General features: G+C 61.8%; 1 protein-coding gene across 9 annotated transcripts in view; it reads left to right on the top strand.

The window, feature by feature from the left end:
• RALGPS1 (Ral GEF with PH domain and SH3 binding motif 1) overlaps positions 1-25159 on the top strand; it is a 191865-nt gene that overhangs the window by 115266 nt on the left and 51440 nt on the right. The gene's annotated exons all lie outside the window — the stretch shown is intronic.

The following is a 25159-nucleotide window of genomic DNA, read 5'->3' on the forward strand; positions in this document are numbered from 1 at the left end:
CTTACCCCATGCCCGGAGGGCCCCCAGCACCGCTGTTCCAAACAGCGCAAGGGCTGGGTGGGGTGGCCTGGCCTCCCCGGGGTCAGGACAGCGGCCCTGAGAAAGTCACCTCGCTGACCCCTGCATGAGGTAGTGGGAGGGGCCTGGTCCAGAGGGAGAAGAGAAGACCCCGCCCCAACCCCTGCTTCCTGCCCATCACTGTGATCGCTTCTCTCTCGAGAAAGTCCTCTCGGGGCGTTTGCCTTGCAGGCGGCCGAACCGGGTTTGATCCTCGGCATCCCATAGGGTCCCCCAAGCACTTCCAGGAGTGATTCCTGAGTGCAGAGTCAGGAGGAGCCCCTGAGCATCGCCGGGTGTGACTCAAAAAGCAAAAAAAAAGAAAAAAAAAGAAAAAGAAAGCCCTCTCGGGTTGCTGCTCCACTTCTCTGATGAGCCCTCGTGGCGCTCACTGTGTCCCGGTTCTCTTTGGACCTACCCACTCTGGTCCAAGCCCTTGCCAGCCCCACCCCTGCCGACTAGGCCCCGCCCCTCACCTAAGCCCCGCCCCTACCCGACCAGGCCCCGCCCTCGCCCTAAGCCCCGCCCTTTCCCTTCCTGGCCCCGCCCTCACCGTTAAGCCCCGCCCCTCACTGCCTCTCCTGGCCTTACCCCTGCTTGGTTCCCATCTGCCCTAACCCCTACTCCAAGCAGGATCACCAGGGCGTCCCTTGCCTGGCCAGTGGCCAGCTCTCCACCAGGTCCCTTCCGTTCCACCTTTGCCCCTTCACACTGCCAGGCTGGGGCTCGCTCCTCCCCTGGTGCCACCCCTGCCTCCCCTCTGGCATTTCATTTCAGCTGCTCCATTTCAGTCTCTTTGGCTGCGTTGCCCAGTTCCTGGGGGGCTGGGCGGGGGGAGGGGGTTAGGAGCTCAGTCCTCTTGGTTCTTCCTCCCCAGGGGGTGTGGCTGTGCCTCACCCCCAGACCCTGGTAACAGTGCTCTCTCCCCTCTTGACGGGCCCATCCCAGTGCCCAGCGGCTACTTCCAATCTGCGCAACCTGACTCACCACAAAATGGCCCTCCCAGAGTCACCCCAGCCCAGCTCTGCCCCAGTCCCCGCCTGCACCAGTGGGGGCACCTCGGAGCTCCAGGTTGAGCCGAGCCCTCCCCCTCCTCCTCCTCCTCCTTCCCCTCTCCCCCCCCAGCTTCCCGGCCACCACAGCCCCCTCTCCCAGCACCCCAGCTCTTGCCAGTCTTGTCTGCAGCCTAGCGCCAGAGCGACCTTGCGAGGCTCACTGTGTGTGTGTGGGGGTGTAAGCGTGTCCACCCCCAGCCCCACCCCCAGGCACAGGGTCCTGGGCTAGACGGTTCTGGTTTCTCTCCTCATTGAAGCTGCACAGCCCCCTCCCCCCCCCGCTGATCTGTAACCGTCACCTCCCCCCACCCACCCCTGTTCACCATCACACGTGTGAGCTCTCTCTGCCCCACCGTCCAGGGCTGTAAGCGCCATGAGGTTGCCGGGCACCCAAGGGTGTGTGTGTGTGTGTGTCGAGGGGGGTGTCTGAGTCATCGCTGCATTCTCGGCGCGGACCGTGGCCGGGATCCACGGAGCTCCCTGCATAAGTGGGGACGCATTAGGACACACCCGAGAGTGAGCAGCTGCAAGAGGCGGCAGCGGCCGGAGCCGAGGGCGTGGGCGCTATTAATAGCCGCGTGTGCCACTGTGTGTGCCCCTGTCCTGGGCCCGTGGCAGAACTTGGCTTCTCAGTCACAGGGTCGGTGTCTTTCTAAGGAAACAGACTCCCAGAGGCCCGGGGACCTGCCTCCTGTCACCCAGCCACAAAGTGGCCCGAGCCTGGACGCAACCTGAGGCTCAGACCCTCAGGCCCGCTTGGTGGCTCGCCTAGAAACGCGCGTTCAACGCCCAGCCCATGTGTACCACGGGAGGCTCCCACGCGTGGCTTAGGAATGCATAGTCGGCGTGCGATTCTGGTTATTTGCAGTTAAAAAGAGGAACTAAAAGCCCTTACCACCATCAGCACTTTCTGATTTCACATTGTTTTTCCATAACTGGGCCCGACTTCTCCGGAGTTCCTTTGGGGGCCCTAAGGAGGGGCTTGGGTGCAGGCTGCACCTGGACCCAGGGGGGGCTTGTTTCCCCCCAACGCTGGGAGAGCCCAGCCCAGGCCTCGAGGGCAGGGTGCAGGGACGCGTTGTCGGGAGCCCTGGAGTCGGGGCGGGTCTGGCCAGGGCCTCCAGGTAGGGCCGCGTGAGGTGGCGCTGCTGGAAGCCCGGCCGCGTTTGTGAGTGTTTGCCCGGTTTCCACAGCACTGGGGCGGGCCTGGGGCTTCGAGAACAATGGGAGGAGCGCCCTCCCGGCGGGGGCGGCCTGGCCAGCTTACCTGCTGTTCCCCTCACCTGCCGCCAGCCGCCAGCCCGTCCCCGCCGCACGCCAGGGCTAGTGCTGAAGATGCTGCCAAAGGCCTGGCAGGCAGCTTGGTGGCACCCGAAAAGGGCCGATTGCAAACCTCTCCCCCAGCCTCGGGGTGGGGGGGGGGGCTGTGTCTCCCCAGACAGAGCAGGGCTCTCTTTGAAGACCATTTCTTGCAACCGTTTTTTAGTTTTTGTTTTGCTTTTTTGGGTCACACCCGGCGATGCACAGGGGTTACTCCTGGCTCATGCACTCAGGAATTACTCCCGACGGTGCTCGGGGGACCATATGGGATGCTGGGAATCAAACGTGGGTTGGCCACGTGCGAGGCAAACGCTCCAGCCCCTCTTGGCAACGGTTTGGTCAAACTGCGAACCAGAGAGGACCGTGAGCCTCATGCTTCTCCCTGGTGGCACCACACCAAACTGGGTGGGGGTGGTCTGGGGCCGGTGGCAGGGCGAGGGGGCTGCAGTGGTGCCCGTGGGAGGCCACCCCAGCCTGGTTCCAGCCACCGGCTCGGCATCCACGGGTTCTGGGTTCTGAGGAGGGAGGGAGGGGCAGAGAGCCCAGCTCAGGCACCTGCCATGCCCTGAGTCAGGGACCCCAGCGAGGCTGCCGTTGCCGCATTTTTTTTCTTTTTGGGTCGCACCTGACGATGCACAGGGATTACTCCTGGCTCATGCACTCAGGAATTACTCCTGGAGGTGCTCAGGGGACCATATGGGGTGCTGGGAATCGAACCCGGGTTGGCCGCGTGCAAGGCAAACGCCCTCCCCGCTGTGCTATCACTCCAGCCCCCCCACATTGCCCTTATTGACATCCAGGCAGGGATGCAGCTGGGGACCAGAGCCGCCCGCTGAGCCCCCCCCCCACCTTCCCCGAGCCTGACCCAGGGCCTCGGCCTTCCACTCAGTTATTTTTCTTAGAGATTCCACCCCCCCCCCCTCAGTTTTGTGCTAGTTTGGCAGTTCTTGATGGGCAGTAATGAGTTTGTTTACTTTTGCTCTCTTGGTATTTATTCAACTAATTGCATCCCCAGGGACAGCGCCTGCCTCCAGCATTCCAGTCAGCTGAGGCCCGAGAGGGCCCCCGCTCCAGTCACAGCCGTGCGGCTCCGGCCTCGGTTTCTTCCTTTGACCAACAAAGCCAAAGCAGGTCCGACTGTTTTCCTTGGCTCCGGGTCGAAAATCGACATGGTTTTCTTGAAAATGGCTTTTCCACATTGTTCTATGAGGCGTTTCCATCGTGCGCAGGGTTCTCCCCCATCCCCCTCGGCCGCCACCACGTGGGGCTGTGCGACTGGCACATGGGATGGCCGGGCCTCCCTTCCCTGGGCCGGGGTCCCCTGCAGCCCCCCCACAGGCCTCCCTAACCCAGGGCCGAGCAGGACCACACACGGCGCGCCCGCCCGGGGACGGCACTGGCCGAAAGCGTGAAAGCAATGAGCGCCGTGAGCATGGGACCGAGCACAGCCGATGCCTCCTACGGCGGGACTTCGGTCAGACCCTGGTGGTGGGGGTGCACATCGGGTCGCATCCCCCACCCCAGCTCGCGGCCCCAGACCCTGCACCCTCCTGCTCTGAGGTGAACTGCGGCTTCCTTGCTCCTAGAGTTCTTCCTTCCTTCCTTCCTTCCTTCCTTCCTTCCTTCCTTCCTTCCTTCTTTCCTTCCTTCCTTCCTTCCTTCCTTCCTTCCTTTCTCTCTTTCTCTCTCTCTCTCTTTCTCCTTCCTTCCTTCCTTCCTTCCTTCCTTCCTTCCTTTCTCTCTTTCTTTCTTTCTTCTTCTTTTTGGGTCGTACCTGGCGATGCTCAGGGCTTACTCCTGGCTCGGCACTCAGGAGTCACTCCTGGCAGTGCTCGGGGGACCCTGTGGGATGACGGGGATCGAACCTGGGTCGGCCTCATGCAAGGCAAACGCCCTCCCTGCTGCTGTCCTATCGCTCCAGCCCGAGAATTGTTTCTAATGAGCACCCCAGTGCCGCCCACACCCCAGTCCCGCGAATGTGCTAGCAGAAGCTTCCAGATCGAGGACTGTGAATGGTTTTGTCCAGGGTCATCCCCGGAGCTGTGGAGCCGGTAAAGGAACCCCCAGCTCACTGGAGTTGGGGTGACAGGAAGCTCTGTAGTGGTCCTCTCTCTGATCTCTCTCCTGCCCCAGGACAGCTGAACCCCCCTCCCAACCTCTGCCTGGCCCTTGCTCCCGCCCATTCCGTGATGGCCAAGGAAGGCCAGGGCAGCGTCCAGCGGCGCCTGTGCTGTGTCTGGCCTCTCTGGGTCGGGCGGGGGGCAGACCCGCGCACCCAGTGTCCCGTGTTGCCCACTAGAAGTGCTTGAGGAGTGGGGGTGGGGCAGTGGGGTGGCCCTGAGGGGTGGTGGCAGCTGTATCCACTGGTCTGTATCCACTGCCTCAAGGGTGGCTCCCCCCACCCCCCGCCCCCGGTTTTATTATTGCCTCAAGACAGTTTTGATGGAATGAAACTCGCTCCGAAAGCCACGAGGGAAGAGGGGAGGAAGGAAGGAACGGCGCTCACGAGAGAGCGTGAGCTTGAAAACTCCAGCCAAAGAGGGAGGCTGGGAGGCGAGCGAGACACAGGTTCGAGGGAGGACCCCGGAACCCCCTTCAGCTCCGAGCCCGTAGAGCAGCGCAGGGGTGTCCCGGCCCCCCAAGGGAGCCCCAGGTCCAGACAGCCACGGCCACTGCCAGGGGACCAGGGACGGGCCCTCGGACCCACAGGGGTGCTCAGGCTGTGGGTTTTCTGGCCGAGCTCCGGCTGCTGCCCTGTCCCTGGCTTCGGGCTGGCACAGGGCGACCTTTGTTGGCCAGTAGTTTCTTGGCAGCCCAAGCGGGGAGACCCCGCAGGGCACGGTTGGCCGGGATGAGCAGTGGGGGGTGCCCTCCCGGAGAAAACCCACAGGCAGGACTGTGAGTCCCTTCGAAGTGGTGAGTCAGCACCAGCCCGGAGGCTAGGGCGGGCTGTGCCACCCCCCAGGCCCCTTTCCCTCCCGTGAGGAGCCATGAATCATTCCCCGCCAGAATGCTGGGGAACAGGGGGTGGGGTGGCGATGGGGGACACCGCGCATGGGGTCTCAGGGGGCAGGGGGCACCGCACACGGGGTCTCGAGCCAGACCCTGGCTCCCAGCACCCGCCCGCTCAGCCTCCCTGGCCCTTGCCGGTCGCCGTGGGCCAGGGTTAGCCCGTGCTGGGGTCGAAGCAGGCACGCAGCAGGCAAGTCTGGCCTGGGACAGCCAGGGGAGCTGACGCCCCGAGTCAGTCATGCTGGGGAGGGCTGCGGTTGCCCCGCAGCGGGGAGACAGTGGGGACTGGCCCCGGCCAGGGCGCGGGACGTTGCTGTGGCTTCTTCACGGCGCATTATCCCGGAGCCGGTTTGAGGATCCCCAGAGCCTCAGCCCGCGCCCTCTGTGCCAGGCGCCTTGGCCAGCACGGCTGGGGGGGGGGGGGGGCGGGGATGGGGTGGGCAGGAGTCTGCAGGGCCGCCTTGGAGCCAGCCCTTGGGTTGGCTGTGGCCTCGGCTCCAAGGCACTCCAGTGGGAGGGAGCCCCTACCCTGCAGCCCCGGGGGCCTCTGGGAAATGGACGCGGTGCCCAGAGCTGCCCTGCAGGACTCCTGGCCCGTGGGCACTGGCTAGTCCTTTGAGCACTGGGACAAGAGCTTCTGGGCCTGCCTTACTATCCCAGTCCGGCATGAGGGCGCATACCCAGGACATCACATTCCTGCCAGAGTGAGGCGCAGGCTTTGGGAGCAGTTGACCCCTTCTGAGAGAGCCATGGGCCGTGCTGGTGTCCCTGGCCTCCCGACAGGGTGCAGTACAAGTATCGCCCCGACTGTTTCTCTAGAGCACGTGTGGCTGCAGTCTGACCTGATCATGCCACAGTGCTCCTGGCTGCATGGGGTCTTCCCTGCCCCCACCCCCACATGCTCTGCTGGGCTGCCAGCTAAGGCCACTGTCCCGGAGCTGTGGGAGTCCCCTCACCCCCACTGTCCTTGGAGCGGCTTCCTTGGCTTCCGTCCTGGCCCCTGGGGTGCAGCTGGTCCTCACCATTGTCCCCTCCGGCCTGAGAGCTGTCACGCGGGGTTCAGCGGCTGCCCCTGTACACGGCCTGCGTGACTCCCGGGTCCCCACCTGGGTGAAGTCAGGGATTTCATGCAGTTCCCAGCAGGCCCCAGGCTCCCCCCGGTGCTGGGGCCAGAGCCGGGGCAGGAGTGGGGGAGGGTGAGGCAGAGGTCAGACTGCATTCAGGCAGGTGGCCTGATGGACATCTCAGGGGCTGTCAGGGGGACCTGACCCAGGGCCCAGGGGTCAGCAGGGACCCCGGTGGGAGGGGAGATGTCTCAGCCAGATAGTACCAGGGTGAGCAGCGTGCACTGTGGGGCTAGAAGCTTTTTCTCTGGGACTCTGACGTTGCCTCTTTCCAGAAACTGATACATCCACCTATCCATTGATCCACCCCTGCATCCAACCACCCATCTACCTACTCATCCACACGTCCATCAATCTACCCAACCATCCACCCAACGACCCACACACCCATCCATCCACTCAACCATCCGACCACTCATCCATTTATCCAACTACCCATCCATCCACTCACCCGTCTGCTCACCCATCTACCTACACATCCACTCACCCAGCCATCCACCCATCCATCCACTTACCCATCCACCCATCCACCCATCCATCTATCCATCCGTTTCCCATCCACCTACCATTCATTAACCCATACATCCACTCACCTAATCACCCACCCATTCACCCATCCACCCAACCATCCATGCACACATTTATCCATCTACCCAACCATCCGTCCACCCACCCATCCATCCACCCACCGATCCACCAACCTGCCAACCATCACTCACCCATCCATCCAACTACCCATCCATCCACTCACCCATCCATCTACCTACCTGTCCACACACCCAGCCATCCACCCACCCATCCACTTACCCATCCATCCATCCATCCATCCATCCATCCATCCATCCAGGCATCCGTTTCCCATCCACCTACCATTCATTATCCCATACATCCACTCATCTAATCACCCACCCACCCCTCCATCCATTCCCCACCCATCCACGCAGCCAGCTGGCCACTGATTATCCCCGAGCTCTCAGCTGATTATCCCCGACCCTGCATGCACCCGGGAAGTCAGCAGTGAGCAGGACCTTCCTCCTTTCCCTAGTGGAGGGCTGGGGTGGGAGCCCCTCCTGTAGGGCACCTCTCAGAGATGAGACCAGAGGTGGCCCTGGGCGGGGGTGTCCACAGAGGGCCGATGCGGTGCCGCAGCTGGGTGGCACGTGGCCTGGCTCCCGGCCTAGTGGAACCAATCAGCACAGTCCCTTCAAGTCGATTGATTAATCGGTGCCTCCCATTCCCCAGAGCTCTGCTTGGTTCCATTGGTGGGAGAGACGGGGTTTGTCACCGAGATCAACCTCAGAGCAAGGTTAGGACGTGGCCCTGCCTGCACCCAAGGCCCCTTCTATCGGGAGACCGAGCTGGACCCTGAGCCTGGGCTTCCTGCTCTGTCACTTAACAGAGTGGACAGAGTCAGGCACTGTCCTGCAGCCCCACAACCCCTGTGCTTCCTGCTTTAAGTTACCGGCCCCCTGCCCTGCCATGGGGCATGTCCTGTTATTCCTGAGCCCTTAAGGTCCCACAGGCTGTGATTCCGGGCACAGCCAGAAGTGGAGACAGGCCTTAGACACTGCTGCGTGGCTTCTAACATGGCGGGAATGACACGGTACAGACAGGGAGAGCCCCCGTGTGTGGGGAAGGGATTTGGGGACAGCGTCTCAGTCACTTGGACATCATGGAGCTCAGGCTACTGCAGGAGTCGCAGGTAGGGCTGGGGGACACGACAGGGCTCGGGGTTCCGCAGACAGGCCCGGAGGTGGGGTGACCCGCTCAGCCACTGTCGTTATCAGCACCCTAAGAGCACCCTAAGGCCCCGTGTGGCTGCCGTGTGCAGGGGGCAGTGGCTGAGTTGGGGACGCAGCTGTTTTGCACTTGGGGGCGGGGGTGGGGAGTGTGCGTGTGTGTGTGTGTGTGTGTGTGTGTGTGTGTGTGTGTGTGTGTGGACAGCAGAATCCAGGAACACCAGGCAGGGGCCCAGAGGCCAAGAATGACAAGCCAGAATGACCTGGGGCAGGGAGCTGTCTTTATCTGCAAACAGGGAGGTCCCCTGCAGAGGCAGAAGTCTTGGGGGGGGGGGTTCCCCAACACCCCCCCCGCAGGCCTCCTGGCCCTGAGCGGCTCACACTGTGCCCCACCTCCTCCGCCCTAGTTGCCTTTCCTGTGCCCTCATTGCCCCGTGCTGTGAGCCCTGCTGCACCCCCAGAGCTAGGGCAGCCCCTCAGAGGAGAGGAGCCCCACAGGCGGTCCCTGTCCCTCCCTGGCAGAGAATAAGCATCCCATCCCCCCCACCCCTGAGATTCTGGTAGGAGGGAGGCGGGACGTGGGCGCGTAGGTGGGCAGCTCGTGGGGGCTGGTCCCGATGCACACCCCAGCTCTGCTGTGCTCAAGGTCCCGGACACTCTGCAGGCTCCCCCCCCCCACCCTTACAAGGACCCCTAGTGCCATTCATGGGCTTTTGTGTGTGTGCGCGGGGCTGGACTCCAGAGCGCCAGGGAAGGGGCGGGGGGTCTCTGCTCCGTGCTTCTGTTCACCCCACCGTCTCTGACCTTCACACTCAGTGTCAGATGCGCGCCCAGGCTTTGCCGCTGTGTGTCACCCACACACTGCGGGGTGCCGGGTGCCGAGCCCGCGCTGACCCCTCCCGCCCTGGGCCTCAGTTTCCCCGCTCGTAACAGCACCCTGAGTGGGCAGTGCCTACCCCGGGGTAAGCACGAGCCAAGTGTGAGCTCATCCTGAGCAGCAGCACCCCCGGGGGGGTGGGGGTGTGTGTACCGGCTGAGGAAACCGAGGCTCAGAGCCGCACACGTCTCTGCAGTGGGCTGCACCAGCAGGAGCGGCCGGAGTGTGCCTTGCCCTCCCTCCGCCCCCAGCGCTGCGTGTGGGGGCGCCGGGCCAGCCTGGAGGTGGCCTTCTCAGCTTTCCTTGGAGCCCGGGGGCAGGAGGATTCTCTCCAGAGTGACCGCCCCTGGGAGCTCCTGTGATTCCCCAGAGCGGCGGGCGCTGACCCCTGACACACATAGCCCAGCAGGGAGGGCGCAGCCTGTTTGGGGACGTTATCTAACGCTTTCAAGGCACCGGGAATGCCAAGCCCATGCCGTGCCGTGCCGGAGACGCCGCCAGCCTCGCCCCCGCCACGTCCTCCGGGGCCCAGCTCCCGCTCCTGTGCGGCTTTGCTGTGCGGAGTGGCGGGACCCACCGGGGCCACACACCGCCCGGGTCAGCCTGGCCCTCAGCCTCTCTGCGCCCCGGCTGCTCCGCGCAGAGGCTGTCCCGGCCGCGGTGCCGCAGCGGGTTTGGCTTTGACCTGGGCACTCTCTGGCCTCTGGCCAGCGTGCTGAGGGGCCCGGAGCTGCCCACTTTCTCTGCCTGCACACCTACCCACCCGCACATGTGCACCCACGAGCATCCCTGCGCCCGGGGCTCCTCGTGTGCGGTAGGAGAGTGGGGCTCTCCCACGAAGCCCCCCGGAACCCTCCCCCATGCAGACCCCCGGCCCTGGTGCAAGCACGCTGCACACAGAGCCAGAGGGGGTCAGGGGACTTGCAGCCCTGGCCCCCCAGTGTCCCGAGTGGGGCCCTTACCTCTGCGCTCCTGGTGGCCCCTGGGGCAGTGTCTCACATGCTTCGCCCCTGCAGGCAGAATGTCAGTGGTGCCGCCCTGTCCATGGTCTCCGGGGCTGTCCCCAAGTCGCCGACCCCCTTTGCAGCTCACTCGCTCGCTCTCCCTCTGGGCTCTGCCTCCCGCCTCTGGGCTCAGGCAGCCAAACCAGGACGGGACGGGACGGGGCGGGGGCTGGCCGGGGTCCTGCTCACGACCTGCTTTCGCGGGCTGCGGGGGCAAGGGGAGGTCTCCGGGCCATGCCCCGCACGACCCACGCCGGCGGCCCCTCAGAGCTCAGGGTTCATCTCCAGGCGCCTGCCGGGCTCCGCCGCAGCCTCATTTGAACTCCCGACTCCTTTGTGGGGCCTTTACGTGTGGCCGCCCGCCGGAGGAAACTGTGAGCGCAGCTGGACCCTGGTTGGCTGCCGGCTCCTCTCCCCACCCACCAGTGCAAGAGGATCCCCCGGGCCTCCCCTCGCCTGGACAGAGGAGGGGCCACCCCGCTGATGTCACATGGGCTGGGGCTGGCCCAGCCCCTCCCTCCTTGGCACCCGCCGCCGGCCAGCTCCACTCCCGGCCCGCCCACTCCCCCAAGCCCAGCTGCCTGGGTGCAGGGCTGAGGCCCAGAACAGCCCCTCTGGCTCAGGTGATGGGCAGCGGGGCAGGCACCCTGGCCAGGTTGCTACCTCCGCAGAGTGCCCGCCTCGTGGTCAGTGGGACACCCCCACCACACACACACACACACACACACACACACACACACACACACAGAGGCACCCACACATAGGTGGCCTCGCCCCTGCTCAGCCATGCCCTGGGCCCAGCTCTCACCTCTGAAGCCCCCCAGATTGGGGACTCGACCCGTAGTGCTCGTGCTGTGACAGGGGAAATGCCCTTTCCAGCCCCAGTGACCCCCGGGGTCCCGTAACCTCACCTGACCCCTGGGGTCGCCATGGGGGCTCCCATGTGTGCTTGGAACTCAGGTGGGTTCTCAGCTTTCTCGCGGCCTCACCCCGCACCTCTGTTGGGACCTCCTGGGGTCCCTCACTGAGGTTGGTGTAGTGGGGGTCCCTGGGCAGCCCCCTGCTCTCTGACGCTGGGTCCGGCAGGGGGCGGGTCAGTGAGTGTTTCTGGTCCAAGGAGGGAAGGAGGAAATGGACTTGAGCCCATGTAGGGCCTCTCAGCTGGGCAGGAGAGGGGCTGGGCGTGGGAGGGTGAGTCCCTCGGCCCTGTGAGAACTTGCCGGGCTCCTCATTCCTTATAAAAATTAGTTGTGGGGCCTGAGTGATAGCGCAGCAGATAGGGTGTTTGCCTTGGATGTGATCAACCCAGATTGAATTCGTCAGCATCCCTTATGGTCCCCCGAGCACCGCCAGGAGTGATTCCTGAGTGCAGAGCTAGGGGTAACCCCTGCGCATCACTGGGTATGACCCAAAAAGCAAAAAATAAATAAAAATTAGTTGTGGGAGTGGTACTACATGGAAAGTATCATGCTAAGCCAAATGAGTCAGAAAGAGAGAGACAGACATAGAAAGATTGCATTCATCTGGGGAACATCAAGTAACAAAATAGGAGACTGACACCCAAGAATAGCCGAGATAAGTATCAGGAGGTTTACTCCATGGCTTGGAGGCCAGCCGCACATGCTGGGGGAAAAGGCAGATCAGATAGACAAGGGAGCACCAAGTCAAGGGTGTTGGGAGGATCCTCCCAGGATGGGAGATGCATGCTGAAAATAGACTATAGACCGAAGAACATGATTGCCACTCAATGCCTCTTTTGCAGACCATAGCACCCAAAAGGAGGGAGAGAACAAAAGGGAGTGCCCTGCCACAGAGGAAGGGTGGGATGGAGGTCTGGGGGGTGGGAGGGATACTGGGATTAGTGGTGGTGGAGAATGGGCACTGGTGGAGGGATGGGTACTCGATCATTGTATAACTGAAACCCAAGCACAAAAATTTGTAAGTCTACAACTGTACCTCATGGTGTTTCACTAATAAAAATCTAAAAAAGAAAATTAGTTGTAGGGTGTGTGGTGGCAAGATAATAGAACGGGTAGGGCATTTGCCTTGCCTGCGGCTGACCCAGGGTTTATCCCTAGCACCCCATATGGTCCCTGAGGCCCACCTTGGTTGATCCAGGAGTAAACCCTGAGCACCACCGGCCCACCATAATCCCAAACCAACCAGACAGGAAATGCGAGGGATTATGGTGGGGGGGTGGTGCGTTTGGTCCAGCTCAGAGAGTGAACCCTGAATGGGCTCCCTCCTCCCTCAGCATGGGTCTCCCTGGACAGGTGGTCCAGCGCAGCCTTGCTCAGGCCACCACCCCTTCACTCTGCAGGGAGCAGGTCTCCTTGCCAGCGCTCCCCAAAAATTCAGGGTCCAGTACAGCGGGGCTGGGCACCAGCGTGGTCTTCACCTGAGTGGGGCAATCCAGGCGGGCTTCCCAGCAGTGGTGGGAGGTAGAGCAAGGAGCGGGGGCTAGCAGAGTCCCTCACCTGGCAGAGCTGACTCTGACCACCTCCAGGCAGCTGCTCAATTGCCCCCCATCCCCCCCCCCCACCCCAGTGTCTCTCCCTCTCTTTGCGGCTCCAAGGAGACTTTCCCTGCTGAGGATTTAGAGGTTAACTGTGCACCTAGAGGAATCGGCACAATATTTTGAATTCTGGGCCCGCTGTGCTGCCTTCTTTCTCTTCCTGGCCAGTCCTGCCGCTCGTCTCTGGGCAGGTGCATCTGTATCACACTAAGAATAGGGATGGGGGCTGGAGTGATAGCACAGCGGGGAGGGCGTTTGCCTTGCATGCGGCCGACCTGGGTTTGATCCCCGGCATCCCATAGGGTCCACTGAGCATCACCGCGTGTGACCCCCCCCCCAAAATAAAACCTCGTCCTCACCTCCGTGTTCAGGCCTGAAAGCAGGACACAGCTCATAGTCTCTTTTTGGGTTTTGGGGCTGCACCCCCAGCGGTACTCAGGGCTGATGCCTGGCTCTGTGCTCAGGGATCACTCCTGGCTGGGTGCAGGGAGCATCTGGGATGCCGGGGGTCGAGCCGGGGTTGGCCAGGTGCAAGGCAAGCCCCCTCCCCGCTCTCCTACGGCTCCTGCCCCCTCTTCCTGTTGATTAGGCCTGCATGGTGCAGCCCAGGCCCCTCGGATTGTCACACAGGCCGCTCCTCTCCTGGTCAGCGCGTCGCCTCACTTCCGGAGCCCGTGTCCCTGCCATGTGTAAGACCCGCTGAAGCTCGGCCCCTGCCCAAGGCGGATGGCCCACACTGCTCGTTCCTTCACAACTGGGGCCGCTCAGACTCCCGTCGCGGGCAGGGTCTTGGGGGCCTCTGGTTCTCCTGTCGTGCCCAGTGTGCCAGCCAAGGGCCGCTCTGGGCATGTGTGACTGTTCCATCTCCACTCCTCAACCCACCAGCCCCTCCCTTCAGAACAGCCCCCGAATGTCCAGCATGTTTGCTGCCTGTCCAGGAAGTGTGTGTGTGTCTGTGTCTGTGTGTGTGCGTGTGTATGTGTCTGTGTGTGTGCATGTGTGTATGTGTGTGTGCCTGTGTGTTTATGTGCACGTGTGTATGTGTGTACATGTGCTTGTATGTGTTTGTGTATGTGTGTGTATGTGTGTGTGTGGGTATATGTGTGTGTGCCTATGTGTGTATGCGCATGTGTATATGTGTGTACATGTGTGTGCGCCTATGTGTGTGTGTATATGTGTGTATATGTGTGTGCCTGTGTGTATATGTGTATGTATGTGTGCGTGTGTGTGTTTGTGTATGTGTGTGTCTGTGTCTGTCTGTGTCTGTATGTGTCTGTATGTGCGTGGGTATATGTGTGTGCCTATGTGTGTATGTGCGTGTGTATGTGTGTATATGTGTGTGCCTATGTGTGTGTGCGTGGGTATATGTGTGTGCCTGTGTGTGTATATGTGTGCATATGTGTATGTATGTGTGTGTGTGTTTGTGTATGTGCATGTGTGTGTCTGTATGTGTTTGTGTATATGTGTGTCTGTGTGTGCGTGGGTATGTGTGTGTGCCTATGTGTGTATGTGCATGTGTATATGTGTGTATATATGTGTGTGTGTGTATGTGTGTGCATGTGTGTTTGTGTATGTGCGTGTGTGTCTGTGTCTGTATGTGTCTGTGTATGTGTGTGCGTGTGTGTGCCTATGTGTGTATGTGCATGTGTGTATGTGTGTATGTGCGTGTGTGTGTGCGTGTGTGTGCATGTGTGTGTGTGCACGCCCCGTAGTTTGGGGGCTGGGGCGGGTGACAGGTGTTTGTCTTGCTCTGGTTTCGGTCCTCACTGCCTCCTCCCAGGGGTGTCCGGGCCGGCCCTTCGCCCTCACGCTGCCTCACCTGCACCAGGCTCCATCCCAGGAGCGGCTGGCGAGTGGGGATGGAGTTTCCTGCGTCTCAGCCTCCCCGTGGAACGGGAGGTGTGCTCGGGGCGCTGGCGGTCACTCCCTCCCACGTGGTTTGCAAAAATGGTGCCTTGGCAGACTTTAGTTGCGGTCGGAGCCAAGGGGCCGCAGGCCACCAGGTGGTCTCAGGGGAAGAACCGCACCACCTGAGACACCCAGTATTACTGCTAGCACGGGTCTTTCCTGTGCACGAGGAGGCGGCTGAGAGGTCGATGAGGGTCCCAGTGAGGACTGATGGGGTGAACCTGGGGCGGGGGTGGGGCGGGGCCAGGCTGCAGGGAGGACCCGGCCCTTCTCCTGAGGAGGCCAGAACCGCTGCTGCCGGGACAGAAATGTGGTTAGGTGGACCCGGCCTGTCCCTGGGCTCTGAGGGGAGCGTGTGAGAGTGGGGAGCGTGTTGGGGCGGGCATGGGCTGGATTAGTCAGCCCTGAGGGAAGAGGAGAGTGGGTCAGGGGGCCCCAGGACAGATCAGAGACATAGAGGGTGTGGGGGGAGGGGAGGGAGCTGGTCAGGGGGCCATCCGGGGCAGACCAGAGGTGGAGTGTGAGGGGCACAGGGAGAGAGGCGGGTCTCACCCTGCCTTCTGGGTGTCCCCTGCCCTCAAGGTCACCACTCAGGGTTGCTGGAGGTGGGAACAGGCCTTGGGGTGAGGGCAGTACCCGGGTTGGGGGTGGCAAGGCCCAGCAGCTGCCCAGCAGGGCCCTCTGGGGTGCCAGTGCCTTCCCCTATATCTGTTCCTCGTACCATCTGCCAGGAGGCAGGAAGGAAGGCAGTGCCCCTCATGCCAGGGGTACAGGTGTATGTAGACTGTGCAGGTGAGTGCAGGTGTGTATCGGTGTGTAGGTGCACAGGTGTGAGTATGTATAGGTCGCACAGGTGTGCGCAGGTGTGCTCAGATTTGTGTAGGTTGTGCAGAGCGGCATGTGTGTGGGGGTTGCTTGTGTGTGGGCAGGTGTGCGCGTGTGTGTAGGTTGCTCGGGTGTGTGGGTGTACAGGTGTGTGTGTGTGTAAGTCACCCCAGTGTGCTCAGGTGTGTAGTTTGTTCAGGTGTGTGTAGGTTGTGCAGGTGGTATACATGTGTGTGTGGGGGTGCACAGATGTGTGCAGGTGTGTGTGTATATGTGGGCGGTTCATGCATGTGCCTGGAGGTTGCAGAGGTGTGGCGTGCACGTGTGTGTGGGTTGTGTGGTGTGTACAGGTGTGCGCATGTGGGTGTGTGCAGGTGTGTATGCGTGTGTGGGTTGTGTAGGTGTGCATGTGTGTGGGGCTTGTGCAGGTTGTGTGCAGGGGTGCACATGTGGGGGTCACGCAGGTGTGTGCAGGGGTGCATGTGGGGGGTTGCTCACGTGTGGGGGGCTTACGCAGATGTGTGTCGGTGTGTACACATGTGCTCAGGTGTGTGTAGTTTGCACAGGTGTACAGAGAGAGATGTATGTGGGTGGTATGGGTGGGGAGGTGGGCATGTGCCAGGGGGCTCTCGGAGGGCAGCAGTTGCCTGGGGGCCTGGGCTTTCGGCTGACCGGTGTGTAGACGGTGTTGCCGTGTGTGAGGGTGTGAGGATGCTGGTGTCTTACTCCTGGCCCGGTGGAACCCAGAGATGAGACGGGGGGCACGTGCTCTGGGAGACGGGACAGGCGGGCGGCAGGTCGCCCCACCCCTGTGGCTCATCAGAGGCAGTGCCGGGAACAGTGCCGGGAACGTGGTCAGAAGAGCATTTCCGCCCGAGGCCTCCCTGGTGCCTAGATTCACTTTCTGTTGTTCTCCTGAGCTCGAGAGCTTCGTGGGTGCAGCCCTGCCCTGGGCTGTGCCTGGGTCCTCCAGCCAGCAGGGCCCTCCGTGCCCACAGCTCTGGGGCTGAGCCCAGATAGGAGCACCCCTGTGCTAGCATCTGCCTCTCCAGCCAGACACTGCCAGTGAACCCCTCGCTGCCTCTGCTCTGGGTGGCGTGGGCAGGGGGGAGATGAGCGGGTGGGAAGGAGGCGCGGGCAGGCCTATGCCACCTCCCTGCGTCTGGCTCTGGGCGGTGCTTCAGGGGTCAGCCAGGCTGGCCGCGCTCTCTGGACCAGTGTCCCACGTGACTGCTGCCCGCCTGCCAGCCTCTCATCTCTGTCTCCTCATTGCAGGTGGGGGGTAGCGATGCCGTTATCTGCTGGTGAGGACCAGTGACTAGTGTGAGTGCAAAGAACCCGTGTGGTGTGGTACACAGGAGCTCTCCCTGGGCCACTCTCCACCCTGCATGTCCCGTATGCAGCAGGCGCTCATCACAGACTCACTCTCCCCACCTCACGTATACAGCAGGTACTCATCACAGATCTGCTCTATCCACCCCGCATATACAGTAGATGCGTCATTGTGTTCAGTAAAAGCCACATTAACCTCCGTTCCCTGCCCTCCCCTGCCCGCTGCACCCCTTCTGCCCTGTGAACCCCAGGCAGGGGTCCGGGGGCACCGTGGTGTCTTCTCCCCAGGGCCAGGTGTGGCGGCTGTAGGCAGATGTGGGAGGCTGGGCGGGGGGGAGGGGGTGTCACAGAGCCTCCAGCCAGCATGGAGCTGGGTCCGTCCCCCACCCGCTGCCCTGGGGACACGAGAGGGCGTGGAGTGTCCTGGGAGCGGGTGCCCGTGTCCGAGCGCAGGCTTCCAGAGACACTGAGAGGAACTTGGGGTCGGGAGAGGTGGGTCTGCCACCCCCAGCACCGCCTCCGAGCTCCCATGGTGCGGAACCTCTGTAGGCAGGTGCTCCTGTTTCCTGCAGGGCTGGGAGGGGACGCCGGGCCTGGACACTGTCTGCTGCGAGCCGCTGGGAGGGGGTCGCACATGCTCACCCTCCCCCCGCACCGAACCAAACAGAGCAGGTCCGAGCACACGCCAACCACAGAGCAGCTGAGGGTCAGCTGATGGGAGAGGCCAGGGAGGGGCCTGGGAGAGGCCGCAGGGCGAGCCTGGCTGAGAAGGAGTCTGACCCCGCTGGACACTGCTCGTGCTGACGACCCTGGCCTCCCACTGGGATAGCCCCAGGGGTGTCACATATCTTGTCCCCAACTTCCCCCCTGCTTGGCCAGCCCAGGGGGGCACCCGAGGCTTGCGGGGGACAGGGGGCAGGAACATGCCCCGAGCTGCCTCTCGCTGCTGTCGAAACGGGAGCTGGCAGGGCCTACTAGCAGGGACTCGACTCGGGAAGGCTGGAGCCTGGACGCATGGTGGTCTCCTGCAGCTGCCCGGAGAGCCCCCCACAGCTCTGTAGCCCCGGGAGTCCAGGTCCTGCCTGATGCCCCGCCAGCCCTGAAGTGTGTACCTCTGCCCCCACCACCCCCACCACAGACCCTTAGTCTGGGGAAGAGGAGCGAGCAAATGCCCAGGCCAGGGTCTGGCCAGGGTCAAGCAGGTCAGTCTTGGGCGGGCCAGGGTCAGGTCAGGGTTGGGTCAGGCCAGGGTCGGGTCAGGGTTGGCTCAGGTCAGGGTTGGGTCAGGCCAGAGTCAGGTCAGGGTTGGGTCAGGTCATGGTCGGGTCAGGTCAGAGTTGGGTCAGGCCAGGGTCGGGTCAGGGTTGGGTCAGGCCAGGGTTAGGTCAGGGTTGAGTCAGGGTCAGGCCAGGTTGGTTCAGGTCAGGGTCGGGTCAAGCCGGGGTCAGGTCAGGGTCAGGTTAGGTTGGGTCAGGCCAGGGTCGGGTCAGGGTCAGGTCAGGGTTGGGTCAGGCCAGGGTCAGCTCAGGGTTGGGTCAGGCCAGGGTCGGGTCAGGGTCAGCTCAGGGTTGGGTCAGCCGAGGTTCAGGTCAGGGTCAGGTTAGGTTGGGTCAGGCCAGGGTCCGGTCAGGTTAAGTCAGGATCAGGGTCGGGCAGGTTAGGTGATTTGGCCAGGCTGGGTGAGGGTCAGGACCCTGCTGGGTCAGGTCCCGGCCTCTGCGCTGTTGGGAGGGAGCAGGACGTCCTGGCACTGGCCTGGGACCACATGCTCCCCTCATGATGCGTCCCCAGTCTCCGAGCCCTCGAGGCTGGGGAGAGGGACCCCGGGTCCGAGCCCTCAGGCTGTCCCTCCTGGGCACAGCGACCCTTGGGCACACCTGACCCAGCAGGATCGTCACCGGCGGCTCATCAGACGCCCAGCCCTGGACGAGGCTGCTGTCCTGCCTCGGGCATCCCGGACGTCCTCTGGGCAGGCGGGGGCTCCCTGGCCGAGCAGTGCCTTAGCTGGTTTTCCATTGTGTCTTGAAGTCTCTGACCCACCGTGACCCTCGACCCTCGACCCCGACCTCCGTGTGGGGACTGGGGTGGGGGGTGCTGAGCAAGTCCTGGGCTGCCCGGGTTTTGGGGTGTAGCCTCTAGTCATGTGAGTCAGCCTTCGATCCCGTAGCCCTTTCCCCCCCTTTGAAGCTGGTGCCAAGTGAGTTTTCTGTCACTTGTTACCAGAAGGTTTTCGACATCAGCATCTGTGCCTGTCTTCTTCGTTGAAATCAATCCCGGAGGGGCCAGAGCCATCGCATGACAGATGGGCGCTGGCCTTGCACACCGCCAAGCTGGGTTCAGTCCCCGGCACCCGTCGGTCCCCGCGCCTCGCCCGAGTGATCCCTGCCCTGGGCGCCGTCTGTTCGGGGGCTGATCTGTGTCCCAATACCTGCAGCGCCTTGTCCGGGCTCGCCCGGCTTGGGCAGGGCTTGGCCGGAAGGTGGGTCACGCGTGTCCTGTGCCGACATGTGGCAGACCAGGTGGGGCGAGCACCAGCAAGCCACCCCGACCCTCGCCCTGAGAGGCCACGGGGAGAAGCTTCCAGAATGGGACTGAGCCAGGAGTTCCCAGTCCTGCCCTTGCTGGGCCCCTCTGAAGAGGGCCTGGGCCACCAGAGGGTCACTCACTCTCAGGACAGGGGAGTCAGCAAACCCCTGGGGTTCGGCGGTGAGGACAGGACCAGAACGGAGACCTCGGGGAGAGGCGGCCAGAGGGCCAGCACTGACTCACCTGGGGGGTCAGGCACCCCTAAACTCCACTTGCAGGAGTGTGAGCAGAGCAAGCATAAAGGGGAGGAGAGCAGGGCCTGGCTGGGGGCTCCAAGGCCTGCGCTGCCCTGACCTTTGCCTGGAGGGAAGAGACCCTGAGCCCCCTCACGTCCCGCCCTGGGCTGGTCTCTGCCGACGTTCAGACAGTCTGGCTCCACTTTCCTCTGCCCTGGTTCCAGGGCAGTCTGCTTGTCTGCCCCTCCCGGGGAGGGGGCCATGGGCAGTACAGGGGCCCACGTGCTGCTGATGCTCTGAACCCGTGACCATCAGTCCCGGGGTGCTGTCGCAGTGACCAGGGCCACGGCCAACAGGAGGACGACTTACTTGCTTGACCTCTCACCACTGCCCACCCACGGCCCCTCCTGCCAGGTCTCGGCCTGGAGATGGGCAGAGGGCAGAGGGCGCTGGACCTGTAGGCACGCACACTTGCGGGGTCAGGGGTAGGCTGGGAGGCAGGCAGTCAGAGAGGCCAGACAAGATCATCTTTGCCGGTGGAGGGGCCCACGGTGGCACATGGCCCCTCCTGGTTCTTCCTGACCCCTTCCTGATCCCACCTGATTCCCTCCTAGTCCCTCCTGATCCCACCTGATCCCTCCTGATCCCACCTGATCCCCTCCTGATCCCTTTCTGATCTCCTGATCCCCTCCTGATTCCCTCCTAGTCCTTCCTGATTCCTTCCTGATCTCCTGATCCCTTCCTGATTCTCTCCTGATCCCTCCTGATCCCTTCCTGATTCTACCTGATTCCCTCCTAGTCCCTCCTGATCCCACCTGATTCCCTCCTGATTCCTCCTGATCCCTTCCTGTTCCTACCTGATTCCCTCCTGATCCCTTCCTGTTCCTACCTGATTCCCTCCTGATCCCTTCCTTTCTGATCTCCTGATCCCCTCCTAATTCCCTCCTAATCCTTCCTGATCCCTTCCTGATCTCCTGATCCCTTTCTGATTCCCTCCTGATCCTTCCTGATCCCTTCCTGTTCCTACCTGATTCCCTCCTGATCCCTTCCTTTCTGATCTCCTGATCCCTTCCTGATTCTCTCCTGATCCCTCCTGATCCCTTCCTGATTCCCTCCTGATCCCTTCCTGTTCCTACCTGATTCCCTCCTGATCCCTTCCTTTCTGATCTCCTGATCCCCTCCTGATTCCCTCCTAGTCCTTCCTGATCCCTTCCTGATCTCCTGATCCCTTCCTGATTCCCTCCTGATCCTTCCTGATCCCTTCCTGACCCTACCTGATTCCCTCCTAGCCCCTCCTGATCCCTTTCTGATCTCCTGATCCCTTCCTGATCCCCTCCTGTTCCCTCCAGATCCCCCCATTGCTCTCGGCCCAGTGCCTTAGCACCCCCAGGATGGGTACTCTGCCCCACCACAGGACACCCCGTGAACCCTGTGGCCATTATCTGGGTGCTCGTGTCTGTGTCTGGGACCTGCAGTGGGACTCCCGGACCTGACACGGAGGGTCTTGCAGTGGGGGAGGTGGGGACGGAAGCGGCGACTCTGCTCAGCCGCTGTGTCCTTGACGGCTATAGACGTTCTTCGCTTTAGAGCGGGAGGCCAGGAAGTTCTTAGCCAACCGCCAGAGGTTCGTGGCAGGGACGCGGGAACACAGCTCTGCTCGGTCCCTGCAGTGCTGAGACCCCCAGGCACCCCCACAGGCCCACACCTCGGCGGACCTTGGCGTGCTAGGGGCCAAAATTGGGGTCGGACCCCCAAATCCCCCATGTTGCTTTTCTCCAGACCCTATAAATTCCCTTCTTAAGCAAGAGATGTTCTCTTAAACCTTGAAAAAATAGAGCCATGTGCACAGAGAGCCTGGTGAAGGGGCCGGGGGGGGGCACCTTGCAGGGGTGGGAGGGGTGCGGGGGTGAGGGGGGTGCCTCAGGAGAAGGGAGGGGCAGGCGCTGGGGTGGTGGCATTTGTTGGGGAGAACCAGCCACCCAGGGTGGGGAGAGGGATGGGAGAGTCGCTGGAGAGGGCGCGGGGAGGGTCGGGGGTCACCAACCCCGGGCGGGCTCCCTCAGCGCCTGGGCTGCCTCCCACCTCACCACCCCCCTCCCGTCCGGGCGCAGGCCCTGGCGCGGGCTGTGTGGGGCCAGCACGCCCACCAAGGCCATTTTTCCCCAAGTATGGACAGCTGGCAGCCTATCTGGGCCTGGGCGGTTTTTTTTCTTCTCTCGGCTTTAGAAATGTATTCTTTATTTGAAATGCCTTGAAAATGGAAAATCGCACATTAGAACGTTACCGCCTGTTGCTGCCTTATGTGTCTGTGCGCCTTGGTCTGCGTTTGGCACGTGAGAGCGTGTTGCATTGTAGCGCGGCGCTCCACAGCCTCCACCAGGCCGGGTGGGCACGTGGGAGACCCAACTCCACACAGCTCCACAGAGGCAAATGGGAGCAGCACCCCCCACCCAGTGCCAGCAGCCCCACGTGGAATATTCTGGAAGGACCCGGACCTGCAAAGGGCCACCCAATGCCGGGGCTTCCAGGTGCAGGGCAGAGATGGGGCCTCTAGCCCAGAGATGATGACGGGCATGGTGGCCTGGTCACTTCCGTCCCCCCAATTGTATGGACCTGCCTGTGTGCAGGGGTAAGACCGGACGCTTATGGGTGACCAGGCAACATGGGCTGGGCAGGTTGCTGTCCCCGCGAGCACGGGGCATGCTGGGATCCACCCAGGGGACCTGGCCTCTGGCTGCAGAGACTGGAGGGGACAGAGAAGCAGACGTGTCTGGGGGGCAGGGAGCCATCCTGAGGGTCCAGCGAGGACAAGGCCGTGAGCGTGTGTGTGTGTGTACGTGAGAGTGAGTGATATGTGTGTAAGTGTGTATATGTGTGTGAGGATGTGTGGATGGTGTATGTCTGGGTGTGTGAGAGTGTGGGAGTGTGTGACAGGGTGTCGTTTCTGTGTGTACGAGCATGTCTGTGTGTGAGAGCATACACAAAGTGTGTGTGTGTGGTGCGTGTGTGTGAGTGGTATGTGAATGTGTGTGAGAGAGTGTGTGTGTGTAAGAATGTGTGGATGGCTGAGTGTAAGTGAGCGTGTGTGGGAGTGGTATGAGTGTGAGGGTATGCTTATGTGGCGTGTGTGAGCCTGTATGTGGTCTGTGTGTGAGAGCGTGCACGAGTGTGTGCGTGCTATGTGAGAGTGTGTCTGCATGTTCACGGCTCAGGCTCATCATTGAGGCTCTCTACAAGCTCGGAGTCGCGCTCACCCGCGTTCCTGAAGAAATTTCCTCAGTACCTGGAGTGGGAGGCGGTGAGCACCTGGGCGGTGCCCGGCCTTTAGTGACACTGTGACAGACGGCGGGTTGTTGCTTCCAGGGAGAGATGGCGGGTCGTTGCTTGCAGGGGACAGGTGAACTCTGTGCTCGGGGTAGACGTCACAGTCTCATAGGCGCCCCTACAGCACGCGCGCGTCGCTGTTTGCTGTTGCTGAGCTGATGACACGATTCCAGGGCTCCCGGCTGCCGCCACGTCTTCGAGGAGCCTTCTCCCCCCTTCCTGTCCTGCGATGGTCACAAGCTTCCAGTTTTCCTTGTTTTTCCCCCTCACCCCCTATAAATTTTTCCACAATAAATGCCTCAGAGCGTGTGTGTGTGTGTGTGTGCATGTGTGTGTGTGTGTGTGTGTGTGTGTGTGTGTGTGTGTGAAAACCCCAGACGGGGTTCTAGGTCTGGGATCTGAGTCAAAGGGCACCCCTTTTCTGCCTTGGATCCCCTCCTGCCTCCCCCACCAGGCTCTCCCGAACCCCCCCCCAACCAAACCCCCGGCCAGATCTGTGGGCTTCCCCGTCTCGCCGCAGCCCTGCCGGCTGCCAGCACTGGCCACTGTTGAAAGCGAATGAGGTCATGGGTTTTAAATGGTGGCTTTTCTCTCTTCGTCTGCATTTCTCTGTCCTCTCAGAGCCTAGCCGCTCTGCCGCTCTCTCTCCCAGGCTGGCAGCTGCTCTCTGCTCCCTCACAACCATCACCGCCCTACACACACACACACACACACACACACACACACACACATTCACACACATACACTCATTCACACACAATCACACGCATTTCTCACATACACTCACACAATCACAGACTCACACAATCATACGCATTCACACACTCATACACACTCACAATTCTCACACACACATAATCACAATCACACACAGACACACAGAATTCTCACATACATTCACACAATCACACTCTTACACACTCATTCACTCACACTCATACACAAAGTCACACAATTCTCACACATACACACAATCACACACATTCATACACACAATTCTCACATAGACACAATCACAGACTTATACAATCACACGGTCACACAATTCTCACACATAAAATCACACACATTCCCACAAACACTCTTTTAAACACACACACACACACACACACAGAAATGGATGGCAGATGCAGGCGTCTTCCTTGTCGGTGCAGGATGCCCCAGGGTCGTTTGGGACAGACCCCTCATGCCTGTCAGGGGTTCGGGCATGTGGGGGCTTGTCTCTGCCTGCCCCGGATTTCGGAGGCATCAGGGCATAGAGTCAGCTGAAGCCGAGACCAGACAGTCCCCTCAGCATGGGGCAGGACTTTGTGGGGAGCAGAAAGGCTCCCCCTTGTGCTCCCCTTGCCCTCTCCCCATGGCACCCCGAGAGTTGACCTCAAGAGCCCTGAAGGGGTAGCCAGCCTGAGCCCTGACCCGGACCCGGCCTGCGACCTCTGCTTCCGTGGGTGTCGGCACGGTGGGGCCTGTCTGCGTCCGTCCCTCTTCCCCCACCCCCACTTCCCACCTCTGAGCCCCAAGTGCCCCGCGGCCTGCGCAGAGAGCTCGCCCTGGGCTGGCAGCCACCCCCTCTGGCACTGAGCCTTGGCTGGTGCCCGGCTGTCCCCACCTCCCGATGCTGGGGCAACAACTGCCTGCAGGGGGCACTCTCCACTGGCCCTGCAGGAGGGCGTCCGTCCTCAGAGCTTGCCAGCCTCACCGCATGGCTGGCTGCAGACCCTACGGTGAGCCACGGGTTCGGCCTTTCCAGAATCTCCAGCCCCCAGACACGAGGGGGCCTGGAGCAGTGTGCGTCCAGAAGTTGTGTCCTGCTGTCAGCAGCCCAGGAATTGACAGATAAGGAATGCACCCGTTGGGTTTTACCGCCCAGAATGGTGTCGTCCCTCTGGGCTCTTCACTGGTTTTACCGTCCGGAGCCATCTGTCAACTCCTTGGGCACAACCCTGTTCACGGGGGGGGGGGGGGGGGGGGGAAGTGGTTCTCTCCCTCAGCAGCCAAGGCCCCCGCCCGGTGCCCCCAGCTCAAGGATAAGTGGCTCTTCCTGCCTGGGGTGTCCACTCCCGCGGGCCAGAGGCCAAGAGCGCGGTCCGAGCTTGGCAGCCATGTTTGTGCTGGTTTGGTTTTCATGGGGTCTTCTATTATTATCATTATTATTATTATGTGTAACCCCAACAACGGCCAGGATCTAGAGATTATCACACTCAGCTCCCAGGAGAGAACAAAGCAGTCTCCTACCCTGTGCCTGACTGTACCCACCAGGGCCCAACAGCTGAAGACCTCCAGACCCTAGTCAAGGCCATGCTGG

This window comes from Sorex fumeus, unplaced genomic scaffold (assembly GCF_029834395.1).
Source record: "Sorex fumeus unplaced genomic scaffold, SorFum_2.1 ptg000233l, whole genome shotgun sequence".
Taxonomy (NCBI): Eukaryota; Metazoa; Chordata; class Mammalia; order Eulipotyphla; family Soricidae; genus Sorex; species Sorex fumeus.